At 46.4% G+C, this 14325-nt stretch overlaps 1 pseudogene; it reads right to left on the reverse strand.

Moving 5' to 3' along the window:
* Positions 1–13366: 13366 nt before the first annotated feature.
* On the reverse strand, positions 13367–13568 carry LOC139239534 (U2 spliceosomal RNA; annotated as a pseudogene).
* Between the last annotated feature and the right edge of the window lie 757 nt (positions 13569–14325).

The raw sequence follows: 14325 nt of genomic DNA on the forward strand, positions 1-14325 counted from the left end.
TAAGGTGATATTTCCACAGGCACAATGTAGTGACTTCTTCTGTCCCCTTATCCATCCCCCTCCTTCCCTGCCATGCCAGACGTGGCTCAGTGGGCAGCACTCTTGCCTCAGAGTCAGAAGTTGTGGGTTCAAGTCCCACTCTCGGGATTGAGCACAAAAATCTCTGCTGACACTCCAGTGCAGTGTTGAGGGAGTGCTGCACTGTGGGAGGTGCCATCTTTTGGATGAGCTGTTAAACCGAGGCCCTGTCTGCTCTCTCAGGTGGATGCAAAAGATCCCATGACACTATTTCGAAGTTGAGCACAGGAGTTCTCCCCAGTGTTGGCCAATATTTATCCCTCAACCAACATCACTAAAACAGATTATCTGGTCATTATCACATTGCTGTTTGTGGGATCTTGCTGTGCACAAATTGCCTGCCACATTTCCCACATTACAACAGTGACCACACTTGAAAAGTACCTCATTGGCTGTAAAGCGCTTTTTTGACATCCTGAGGTTGTTAATGGCGCTATATAAATGAAAATCTTTCTTTCTCTTTTTCTTTTTCTCTCCTCTATTTCTCCCTTCTCCCTTGTCCCCAGCCCGGCCCCTTTCATCCCTCCAACTTTATCTGATGAACTGCTCAATGCCTGCTTCAGTGAGTTCTCCCTCATTAAATGTTCCTCCTTTTGCTGCTGTCACACGCTCTTGTCCCTCATGGCCAGCCTACAGCTTTCCTCTGCCTCAACTTCAGCATGGTCCAGCACGCCCATCACTCACACACGGGCACCAAACTGGCATATTCCCTTCTCTGGGCACCATGCTCTCATAAATCTCTACAACCTGCTCCTTATCTCCCTCACTAACTTCACTGTCTGCTGCAACATCACCAACAAATCTCCCCCTGGCTCTTCTAATGAACCACACCACCCTGTCTGAGCGAAGGCACCAAGTCTACCCTGGTCATCACATTCTGTGCAACTATGACCATGGCCCACTGAGGCTTTTAAATCCTCTTTGACCACATTGCTGCCTATGAAACTGTTAAGAACATAAGAAATAGGAGCAGGAATAGGCCATACGACCCCTCGAGCCTGCTCCGCCATTTAATCCGATCATGGCTGATCTGATCATGGAATCAGATCAACTTCCCTGTCCGTTCCCCATAAACCCTTCTTCCCTTATGGGTTAAGAAACTGTCTATCTCTCTTAAATTTATTCAATGTCCCAGCTTCCACAGTGCTCTCAAGCAGCGATTTCCACAGGTTTTCGATCCACTGAGAGAAGAAATTCCTCCTCATCTCAGTTTTAAATGGGCGGCTCCTTTTTCTAAGATAATGCCCCCTAGTTCAATCTCCCCTATCAGTGGAAACATCGTCTCTGCATCCACCTTGTCAATCCCCCTCATAATCTTACACGTTACGATAAGATCACCTCTCATTCTTCTGAATTCCAATGAGTAGAGACCCAACCTACTCAACCTTTCCTCATTAGTCAACCCCCTCATCCCCGGAATCAACTGAGTGAACCTTCTCTGAACTGCCTCCAAAGCAAGTATATCCTTTCGTAAATATGGAAACAAAAACTGCACGCAGTATTCCAGGTGTGGCCTCACCAATACCCTGTACAACTGTCGCAAATCTTCCCTGCTTTTATACTCCATCCCCTTTGCAATAAAGGCCAAGATTCCATTGGCCTTCCTGATCACTTGCTGTACCTGCATACTATCCTTTTGTGTTTCATGCACAAGGACCCCAGGTCCTGCTGTACTGCAGCACTTTGCAATCTTTCTCCATTTAAAAAATAATTTGCTCTTTGATTTTTTTCTGCCAAAGTGCATTACCTCACACTTTCCAACATTATGCTCCATCTGCCAAATATTTGCCCACTCACTTAATCTGTCTATGTCCTTTTGAGGATTTTTGGTGTCCTCGTTACACATTGCTTTCCTCGCATCTTTGTATTGTCAGCAAACTTGCCTTTGTTACACTCAGTCCCATCTTCCAAGGCATTAATATAGATTGTAAATAGTTGGGGTCCCAGCACTGATCCCTGCGGCACCCACTAGTCACTGATTGCGAACCAGTGAATGAACCAATTATCCCGTCTCTCTATTTTCTGTAAGTTAGCCAATCCTCAATCCATGCTAATATAGTACACCAACCCCGTGAACTTTTATCTTGTGCAGTAACCTTTCATGTGGCACCTTGTCAAATGCCGCCTGAAAGTCCAAATACCTTACATCCACTGGTTTCCCTTTATCCACCCTATCCTTTACACCCTCAAGGAATTACAACAAATTTTCAAACATGACTTCCCCTTCATGAATCCATGCTGACTCTGCCTGACTGAATTATGCTTTTCCAAATGTCCTGCTATTGATCTTTAATAATGGCCTCCAACACACAGATGTTAGGCCAACTGGTCTATAGATTCGTGCATTTAAATAGGGGCATTATATTTGCAGTTTTCCTATCTGTTAGGACCTCCCCGGTATCCAGGGACATTTGGTAAATTACAACCAATGCAGCCACTATCCCTGGCGTTACTTCTCTTAAGGTCCTAGGATGCAAGCCATCATGTCCAAGGGATTTGTCAGCCTTTAGTCCCGTTATTTTACTGTGGACCACTGTCTTAGTGATTGTGGTAAGTTGCTCCCCCACTATAGCCCCTAGACTATCCACTGTTGCAATATTTTTAGTGTCCTCGACCGTAAAGACGGATACAAAATATTTGTTCTGAGTTTCTGCCATCCCCATGTTCCCCATTTCTAATTCACCGGTCTCGTCCTCTAAGAGACCAACATTTACTTTAGCCTCTCGTTTCTTTATATATACCTGCAGAAACTCTTGCTGTCTGTTTTTATATTTCGTGCTGCTTATTTTCATAGTCTATCTTAATCATTTTTTAGTCATTCTTTGCTGGCTCTTGTAAGCTTCCCAATCTTCTGGCCTCCCAGTAGTTTTGGCCACTTTGTCGGCCTTGTTTTTACATAAATACATAAGAACATAAGAAATAGGAACAGGAGTAGACCATACGCCCCCTCGAGCATGCTCCGCCATTCAAAATGATCATGGCTGATCTGATCATGGACTCAGCTCCACTTCCCCACCCACTCCCCATAACCACTTATCACCTTATCGTTTAAGAAACTGTCTTAAATTACTTCAATGGCTCAGCTTCCACAGCTCTCTGAGGCAGCGAATTCCAGATTTACAAGCATCTGAGAGAAAAAAATGTCTCCTCATCTCTGTTTTAAATGGGCGACCCCTTATTGTAAGGTCATGCCCTCTAGTTCTAGTCTCCCCCATCAGTGGAAACATCCTCTCTGCATCCACCCTATGAAGCCTGCTCATAATCTTATATGTTTCGATAAGATCACCTCTCATTCTTAGGAATTCCATTTATGAGGCCCAAACTACTCAACCTTTCTTCATAAGTCAACCCCCTCATCTCCAGAATCAACCTAGTGAACCTTCTCTGACCTACCTCAAAAGCAAGTATATCCTTTCATAAATATGGAAACTAAAACTGCACGCAGTTTTCCAGGTGTGGCCTCACCAATACCCTGTATAGCTGTAGCAAGACTTCCTTGCTTTTATACTCCATCCCCTTTGCAATAAAGGCCAAGATTCCATTGGCCTTCCTGATCACTTGCTGTACCTGCATACTAATATTTTATGTTTCATGCACAGGTACACCCTGGTCCCGCTGTACTGCAGCACTATGCAAACTTTCTCCAATTAAATAATAACTTGCTCTTTGATGTTTTCTGCCAAAGTGCATGACCTCACACTTTCCAACATTATACTCTATTTGTCAATTTTTGCCCACTCACTTAGCCTGTCAATGTCCTTTTGCAGATTTTCTGTGTCCTCCTCAAACATTGCTTTTCCTCCCATCTTTGTATCGTCAGCAAACTTGGCTACATTACACTTAGTTCCTTCTTCCAAGTCGTTAATTTAGATTGTAAATAGTTGGGGGTCCCAGCACTGATCCCAGCGGCATCCCACTAATTACTGGTTGTCATCCCGAGAATGAACCATTTATCCTGACTCTCTGTTTTCTGTTAGTTAGCCAATCCTCTATCCATGCTAATATATTTTAATTGGATACCATCCTTTATTTCTTTAGTGAGCCATGAATGGCTATTTTTTTACACCTTTTTCTCCTCACTGGAATATATTTTTCCTGAGAGTTATGAAATATCTCCTTAAATGTTGGCCACTGTTCATCAACCGTCCTACATTTTAATCTATTTTCCCACTCCACTTTATCCAACTCTGCCCTCATACCTTAATAGTCTCCTTTATTTCAGCTTAGTACACTGGTTGAGATCCAACTTTCTCACACTCCTTCTGAATGTGTAATTCAACCATGCTATGATCAATCATTCCAAGGGGATCCTTTACTGGGAGATTGGTTATTCATCATGTCTCATTACACAGGACCAGTTCCAAGATAGCCTTCCCCCATTTGGTTCCGTTACATACTGCTCAAGAAACCCATCCCTTATGCACTCTATGAACTCTTCCTCAAGGCTACACTGACCAATTTGATTTGTCCAATCAATATGGAGGTTGAAACCACCCATGATTATTGCTGCTCCCTTTTTACAAGCCCCCACTATTTCCTGGTTTATACTTCGACCAACAGAGTTGCTACTGTTCGGGGGCCTATAGACTATGCCCACCAGTGACTTTTCCTCTTATTGTTCCTTATCTTCACCAAACTGTTTCAACATCCTGATCATTTGAGCCAACATCGTTTCTCACTATTGCATTGATTCCATCCTTTATCAACAGAATTACCCCACCTCCTTCTCCTTCTTGTCTGCCTTCCGAATTGTCAAAAACCCCTGAATATTTAGTTCCCAGTTCTGGTCACCTTGCAACCATGTCTCTGTAACGTCTATCAGATCAAACCCATTTGTATCCATTTGTGCCATTAACTCATCTATTTTGTAAGAATGCAATGTGCATTTAGACAAAGAGCTTCTAAATATGTTTTTTTTTTACCACTTGCCTTGCTTCTTTCCTCTGTCCTTCAAACTCACTTTCTTCATTTTTGCTTTCTAATTCCAGCTTTACTCCCCTCCCTACTGAATCTATTCTCAGGTTCCCAGTTCCTGCCAAGCTAGTTTAAACTCTCCTTAGCTCCTCCCCATGCCACCTAATATCCTCAACTCCTCCCCACCAAACCTAATATCCTCAGACCCACATCCTCCCACCCAATATCTTCAGACCCTCCCTACTCCACGCAGTATCCTCAGACCCTCCCCCCCACCCAATATCCTCAGACCCTCCCCACCCATAATCCTCAGAGCCTCCCCACACCCCCAATATCCTCAGACCCTCCCGACCCCCCCAATATCCTCAGACCCTCCCCACCCATAATCCTCAGACCCTCCCCACACCCCCCAATATCCTCAGACCCTCCCGACCACCCCAATATCCTCAGACCCTCCCCACCCATAATCCTCAGACCCTTCCCACACCTCCCAATATCCTCAGACCCTCCCGACCCCCCCAATATCCTCAGACCCTCCCCACCCAAAATCCTCAGACCCTTCCCAACCCACCCAATATCCTCAGATCCTCACCACCACCCCCCCAATATCCTCAGACCCTCACCACCCAATTTCCTCAGACCCTTCCCACCCAATATCCTCAGACCCTCACCACCCAATTTCCTCAGACCCTTCCCACCCAATATCCTCAGACCGCCTCCCCACCCAATATCCTCAGACCCTCCCCCACCCAATATCCTCAGACCCTCCACACCCAATATCCTCAGAACCTCCCCACCCAATATCCTCAGACCCTCCACACCCAATATCCTCAGAACCTCCCCACCCAATATCCTCAGACCCCCGCCCCACCCAATATCCTGAGACCCCCCCACCCAATATCCTCAGACCCTCCCCACACAATCTAATGGTCTCAGACCCTCCCCACCAATGTACCTTCTATGTTGCTGTACTGAAGGGGACAGGAACTCCTTTTAGCGCGACCTTATCACCCCTGTGTAAAGTTTACAGCAACAGGGTTTATAGCAACTTTTACAACACCGACAGCAGCAGCAACCACTTGAAATCATAGATAGCGTTTTGCCATATTGGCATCCACCGTCTCCGGTCATTAGACAATCTGACAGGATTAACATTACTTCTCTGCTTTTGAATTATAATCATCTAGAAATGAACTCCAGTGCTTCATTTGCACTTTTATGGCCTTATTATCCTCCGTTGCTACCTTTAGTGACTTGAGTAACTGTACACCTGGATCCCTTTGCCCTTCTGCCCCGTTTATACTCTTATTTTCCAAGGGGTATGTAGGGTCCTTATACCTCCTACCAAAATGCTCCAACTCACACTCATCTATGTTGAAAATCGTTTGTTATATGCAGGACCATTATGTAAGTTTGTTTACGGTAGAATTAATTAACAGCTTTTAGTTCGTCATGTACAAAATCTATTCAAGGAAAATAACTGATCAGAATTGAGCGGGATATAAAGGAATTGCAAAATAATGCATTCAAACTGCAGAACCATTACTCAGTTATATGGTTATGCATCGGCACACCATCCCAAAGCCCAAGGTGAGCTGAAAGAGGCATATCTATTCGTGCAATTGGTATTAATTTTAAAGTTGTCAACCTATTAGCCGCATTCCTCATGTCACCATAGCACTGGCAACACACACAGCGGAACAGAGGCTTTCCTGTGGCGCTGATATCCTGTAGGTCCACATAAGTCATGAGAATATTATTAATCATAATACAAGCAGCCAACTAACAAATAAAAATGCAGTAGTTCTTTATTTCATGATATTTTAAATAATTGACCAAAATCGACCCGAATTCCCAGCTGCATTCATTTCCATGAATAAACCTGGCCTTCTGGGAGCAGCATCGCCCCAAATAACATGCCCGAAATACAAGACTTGGTCACAAGTGCGGGACAACACAGACACACTGCGCGGCACTGAATTACAAACACAATGCAGGGAAAGCTAGGATTTAATAGAAATAAATATTCAGCTTTCTTTTTAGACAGGAGAAACAATCAGACTGACATGGAAATATTTACTAATATGGTGAATAAAGACGTTAAGTTATGAATTGTGCTTCCATTGTTTTTCTCTCAAACATTCGGCACAATATTGGCCGGTGGGAGGGAGGCCCGAACGTCGCTGGAGGGATGGAGCCAGAAGGGGGGAGGCTCATGCGTGAGGGTGAGGATTGGAGGGAGGGCCGAAAGCTGTGGTTGGAGTTGGTCAGAGACTCACCACCCTTGAGATCGCCACAGAACAGTTAGGTCAGCTGTCGACCATTGGGGAGCGAGAAGCAAGTGCCCAGTTAGAGGGACCTGGCAGCAGGGAGGTCGACCTGGAAGGGAAGTCTTGATTGGGGGATGGGGATGGGCAGTGGTCCCTTGCAGCACGGGTTTAAGGGCAGGAACATATTTTGGGGTCGAAGTGCACCCACTGTTAGGGCCAGTGGGGGGGCGGGGGGAGATTGAAGGTCATTACCAGCACCTTGTTCTGCCAGAGGGACAAGTATAAGGCATCTTGGCAACACCCTCGCTCCAAGTAATGGAACTTGCTCGACTATGTCATCGTTCGAGCAAGGGATCGCAAGAACATGCGCATCACCTGCGCCATGACAGGAGCCGACGACTGCTGGACAGTCTACCGTCTAATCAGTTCCATCATCAATATTAATATAGCCCCAAAGCGACGACAGCAACAGAAGCAATGCCACAGGAAAATCAACCTGAGGCACTGAAAGACCCAGCTAAGAGAGCCCGATACAGCCAGCACCTCACTGCCCACCTGGCGACCTGTGATGACCCCGAGACGCAGAATGCCCACAGTCCTTAGTCTGCCTTCCAGGCCAACATAACCAGTTCTTGTGAAGAGATGCTCGGTCACTCAACCAGGAAACACCAGGACTGGTTTGATGAGAATGACCAGGTGATCCAGCAGCTAATAAATGCCAAGCTCAGGGCATTTCTGAATCTAAAGCAACAACCCAACTCCGGAGCAGCAAAACTGCTTTACAGATGGCTGAAGGCCTAGGTCCAACAAAAAACCCGTGATCTAAATAATAGATGGTGGGTGGAGAAAACACAGGAGTTCGGCAGCTGGCCGATAGCCATGATGTGCACGGATTCTTCACCGCAGTCAAGGCCACCAACGGTCCAAGTACCAAGGCCCCACCCCACTGCTGGCCAAGAATGGGGAGACACTCATCAAGGACAACGAGGCTGTCAGGACCCGCTGGAAGGAACAGTTCGATGATCTCCTTAACCGAGACTATACCTTTGATATGAGTGTCCTTGACTCCATCCCACAGCATGCTACCCGCCACCATCTCAATAAAACCCCAGCCCGGCACGAAGTAGAAAAGGCCATCCGTCAGCTCAAGAACAACAAGGCCTCGGGAGCGATGGAATCCCCGCTGAGGCACTAAAGTATAGCGCAGAGGCAATATTGGCATGAATGCAGGACCTCATCTTTCTCATCTGGAAGCAGGAGAGCATGCCGGGAGATCTCAGAGATGGAGTAATCAGGACGATCTTTAAAAAGGGAACAATTCCGACTGCGGCAACTACAGATGTATCTCCCTGTTATCAGCCACTGGGAAGGTCATTGCTAGAGTCCACCTCAACCGTCTTCTCCCTGTGGCAGGTGAGCACCTCCCAGAGTCACAGTGCAGATTCCGTCCACTACGGGGTACAATGGACATGATTTACGGTGCAACTATGACAAGAGAAATGCAGGGAACAGCACCAACCCTTATACATGGCCTTCTTTGACCTTGCAAAGACCTTTGACACTGTTAACTGCGAGGGACTATGGAGCATCCTCCTCCATTTCCGCTGCCCCCAAAATGTGTCGCCATCCTCCGCCTGCTCCACGACGACATGCAGGCCGTGATCCTGACCAACGGATCGACCACAGACCCAATCCACATCCGGACCGGGGTCAAGCAGGGTTATGTCATCATGCCAACCCTCTTCTGGAACTTCCTGGCTGCAATGCCCCATCTCACACTCAACAAGCTCCCCGCTGGAGTGGAACTAAACTACAGAACCAGTGGGAACCTGTTCAACCTTCGCCATCTCCAGGCCAGATCAAGCCCATCCGAACCTCTTGTCGAACTACAGTAGGTGGATGACGCTTGCGTCTGCACACATTCAGAGGCTAAACTCCAAGTCTTAGTCAACTACTTCATTGAGGCTTACGAAAGCATACACCTTACACTAAATATACGTAACACAAAGGTGCCCGCAAAGCAGATGTCCCGCCCACCCTTACCTTCAATCACTGTCTGTCCCACCTGTGACAGAGACTGTAGTTCCCATATTGGACTGTTCAGTCACCTTGGAACTCACCTTTAGATTGGAAGCAAGTCTTCCTCGATTTCGAGGGACTGCCTATGATGATGGTAGGAATGGTTTAAGAGCTTTTATCTTTTCTCAGAGAGTAGTGAGCCTTTGGAATGGGTTGCCAGCTGGTGTGGTGGGTACTGTCTCTCTGTGATCCCCTGCTCCACTGCAATATTTTATGATTCAAACCCTTCATAATGTGAAGCACCTCTATGAGGTATTTTCTGTCGCAGAGCGAAGAGGCCAAGGGCTCCCCACAGATTTGCTTCTGAATCCCCGTGTATAGCTGCACTGCAGCTGGTGAGTGGGCATGTTGTTCAGTGGTAGAGTGCATGTGTGAGGTCCTGGGTTCAATCCCTGATATCACCAGACACTTTAAGTTGGCAGCTGTGACCAGATACTCTTAGCCACCCCGCCCATTTACAAACAGGAAGCGGCAGGACTTTCTTTACCCAGAGACAAAGAAGAGGATCATTAATTGGAGCGCGCACACAATTTCAATGGCTCCCAAACCTGGACTGGATTGAGGCTCGAGTTATAACAGTAAAGATTAAGATGATATTCAATAGAGGCGTTCAAATTCATGAGTGGCTTGGATAAAGTATACAGGCAGAAACTTTACATCATGGACAGGAGTTTCGGTAACCAGAGTGTCCCACATTCACCATGAATCAGAACAGAACTGGGCAGACACGTGGCAGATGAAATTATAAGCAGAACATTGTGAGGTGATGTATTTTGGTAGAACGAATGAGGACAGGACATAGAAACTAAATGATAAAATAGTAAAGGGCCTGCACGAAGTGAGTAATCTGGGGGTATGTGCTCACAAATTTTTTGAAAGTGGCAGGTTGAAAAAGTAGGTAAAACGACGCCTGAGCTTCCTGAATAGAAGTATAGAGCACAAAGGTGTGGAAATGATGCGGAACCTGTATAAAACACTGGTTCGGCCCCAACTGGAGTATTGTCTCCCATTCTGAGCAGCATCATTTAGAAAGGATGCAAAGGCCTTAGAGAAGCTGCACAACAGATTTAGGAGAATGATTCCAGGAATGAGCGACTGCAGGTACGTTGATAGACGGGAGAATCCATGGTTGCTCTCCTTGAGGAGATTTGAGAGAGGGGTCCCAAACGGTGAGGGGCCTGTACAGGGTAGATAGAGAGAAAGTGTTCACATTGGCAGAAGATTCGAGATCCAGGGGACACAGATATAAATTGATCAGCATCAGAACCAAAGGCTGTATACATATGGTTAGACAGCGAGAGGGTCAGGTCTGGATTGCATGCCTGAAAGGGTGCTGGACCCAGACTCAAGTTCATCTTTCAAAAGTGAGTTGGATCAATGTTAAGGACAGATTAATGCAGACCTACAGGGACAGGGCAGGAGAGTGGGACTAGCTGAGAGTAAGCCCCGGCTCCATGGTCCGCAAGGCCTACCGTGCTGTAACCATTTTATGATTCTATGGTTCGACAACCAGAGGGCGATGAGTGGGATTTCTTTAGACGCACTGGTTTGTTATGGTTCGGAATGCACTGTCTGAAAGGGAGGATATTCAATAATACGTTTCAAAAGGGAACTGGATATATCTTTGAAACGGATAAAAATTGCAGGGCTGCGGTAAAAGTGATGCGGGGTGGGTGCAAGGACGAACCGGCAGCTTTCAGAGAACCGGTAGAAGGACGCTGGGCAGAATAACTCCTTCACGGCTGTAAGATTCTACCGTTATCTGGCCTATGTCAGTGAGGCGGGTGCAAAATAGCTGGACGTTTTTTAAGGTGATGATTTCATAAACATTTAATTTGCTGTTGAAGACATTTCCTTCAATAATGCTGTGTAAGAAAGCGAGCTGCTTTAAAAGTCATATCTCGCCCATGATCCCCCCCAGACATTCTGGTGAGCAAGACAGATGTGAGCATTCACTGGAAACTGTGACCATTGCAATTGTCAGGAAAGCTTTGAAGCGCGGTAAGAGGCAATGCAAGTATTGAGGTTTCTGACACCAGACGACTGCGAGGATTTACCCGGGGTTTAAACAGGAGATTTTGGATTGGGCCCTGGAAATGGGGAGCTGGACGAACTTGTTTGCTCGTGGGTTTGTGGTTAGTCATTCTGCCCCTACCCACTGTGGTAACCCACTTCCGAGAGAAATCACCAGTTCTGGCTTCAGTGAAGAACAAGCAGAGTGAGCAGAAGGTGACTTTGTAAATCACCGAAATATCTGATTATATCAGTGCCAGCCAATGAAGGCGGGGCTGGAATAAAGGCTGGACTTACAGCAAACAGTCTACTTACATCAACTACAACCTACATTTATATAGCACGTTTATCCTAGCTAGCTTTCTGGGATACAAAACAGAACACACCCTCGTTTATCTATAAAACATTGCAGAGTGTAATTGGAGATGTAGCTCAGTGGGAGAACGCAGGCTTTGCATGTAGGTGGTCCTGGGTTTCCCCCCATTCTCTTTATCTTGCCAGTACTATAAATATATTTTTGGACGGGCCTCACACTTACACAAGGACAGGAAATAATTTGTATTACCTGGAAAGCAAGTTGTGTCTCCGCACAGGATATAATTGATTGGAGGGGCGCACACTCCTCTGCAATTGCTCCAACACCAGTTCAGGATTGTCAAACTAGTTCAAATTATTGCTGTTCTCTGCAAATGCAATGGCCAAAGTTGATGCCGGGATCTATCCCAAAGTTGATGCCAGGCAGGAATCCGATCTCTCTCAGGAAAATGAGATGGAAGAACGTCAGGGCTTCCCATAGCTCCAAGGACCCGCGGTGAAAATTTCTATTGGAGCATCCGTTTTTCATATAAATAATAAAGGATCGTTTATGTTGAGCCTCCAGATGTAGGAGCGGAGCTCAAGAAACTGGAAATGTATCGATGACAAAAGAAATAGCGGAAAGATTATGTCAGGAACACCAAAACTCTCATTAAAACAGGTAGAGGCGGCACGCATTAGTCACTTTGAACCCTGTTCACTACATACTTCCACAACTGTCATCAACTTGACTGATCATGGGTTAGATCTGAGAGAGGCGACCTGAAACAGGTGGGGATGTTCTAGCACAACACGAGGAACCTCTACACCTCTCCCAGACTCGTTTCCCAACGCCCCTTTGCTCATGACTCGGAGAATAGAGGCCTGCTTTCTTCTGTTGTCTCATATTTGTATCAGTTTCGCATAATTCAGCTATCGTTGTCTGACAAGAGTTGATTTTATACCCTGTAAAGTCACTGGGTGGCAGCAGTAAGATAAGACACTCAATCTTTACTTCCTTGGTTAGATGGGGTTGCCGTCTAGAGAAGTAGATCAGTGCTACAGCACATGAAAATAGATCCCGGCATCAACCCCAGAGTTGTCCACAAACCTACAATGAGCCAGAGCTTCTATTCATCCCAAGGCCACAGCTCACAGCAGACACTGAATGACCGGATTATCAGAGGGTGCCATAAGATCCCGCTCCACCATTCAATAAGATCCTGGCTGATCTTCGACAGAAACTCCACTTTCCTGCACGATCCTCATATCTCGTGATCCCACTGATACCCCAAAATCTTTTGATCAATGCAGAGCGAGCAGTCAGAAGTCTTGTTCCTGTTTGAAGACCGTTTCCCCAGCACACTTCCTGATTCCGGGATCGGATTTCAGCCCGAGCACTAAACATTGGGCATTGCATTCATGCCGCGGGCTTTGTTTTATGAAACTTTCAAAAGTAAAGAGAAGACAGCCGGTGAACTGAGGCCACGTTTCCCGAGATTGAGCCCTCGGCATCGCCTGGTTGTCTGGGGGGGAGACACTGAGCAACAAGCTGCGATTATATAACACATTTACCGCAGCTGCTTGTCGGGAAGAGATCATTTTTTTTTTAATTCGTAGCCAATCTTTCCAATTCTTGGTCAAATCACAAACGCCAGAGGTCACCTTGCACACATCAAGGATCACTCTGCACCAATGCTCTTAGCCAAAAGGCCGAGAGCCACTGCACCGTTCCTGGAAGTACTGCAATACCAGGTTCGTGCCATGGAGGTGGATGTGTCAAACCACCCCACCCACCTCCTATTTCCAAAAAGCATAGGAGAACCACGTTCCTGATCCAGGGAGAACCACTTTGGGGTCATGGTTACTCCCCTGTCAGGTCAGTTACGCATGATCTTAGCCAAAAGGCCGAGAAGCGATAATACACAAGGCACACTTGCTTGCCTCAAAAGCAGTCCAGCTTGTCAGTCGGGATGTAGCTCCGTGTTAGAGCGCAGACTTCGAATTTTGGATATCCGCATTCAATCCCCGACATCTGCAAACACGTTCTACTGCCAACTGTGAAAAGATCCTCTTGAACTCCCCTCCCGCTCACACACAAGGCCAGGCACGATTTCCTTTACCCCGAGACTAAGCAAAGACCCCACGCACCATACAATTCATTGGAGGAGCGCGCACGCACCGTTTCAATGGATCTCAATGCCTATTTATAACAGTGAGGGTCAAGGGAATGTTTCATAGAGCCGTTCACAATGATGACTAGTTGTGATCAATTAGAGAGAGAGAGACACTCTTTCCAGTGACAGCAGGGTCAGTAACCAGAGGATCACAGACTCACGGTAAATTGTGTAAGACCCAGAGGGGAGATGACGAGAATTTATTTTGTTGGAGAACTCTCATCAAAGTCATAAATGTCCTTTGTGACTGAAAATTGCAAACTATCCCTCCACGTCCTTCTTGAATTGTCTGTAGCCATTGAGACGTTTGAGTGCTCTATCCATCTCCAGCGCATCTCTACCATGGACCAATTGGGTGGGACTACATGTGCCTGGTTCTATTATCTATCTAATGGTAGCCAGCCAATCACCTGTCCCACTTCTCCTTCGCCCCCGCATCGTTACTCTGCTCTACCAAGCATCGATACTTTGCCCAGTCCTGTTTCTCATTGACAGGATCC

Source organism: Pristiophorus japonicus, chromosome 27 (genome assembly GCF_044704955.1).
Source record: "Pristiophorus japonicus isolate sPriJap1 chromosome 27, sPriJap1.hap1, whole genome shotgun sequence".
In the NCBI taxonomy this organism is placed as follows: Eukaryota; Metazoa; Chordata; class Chondrichthyes; family Pristiophoridae; genus Pristiophorus; species Pristiophorus japonicus.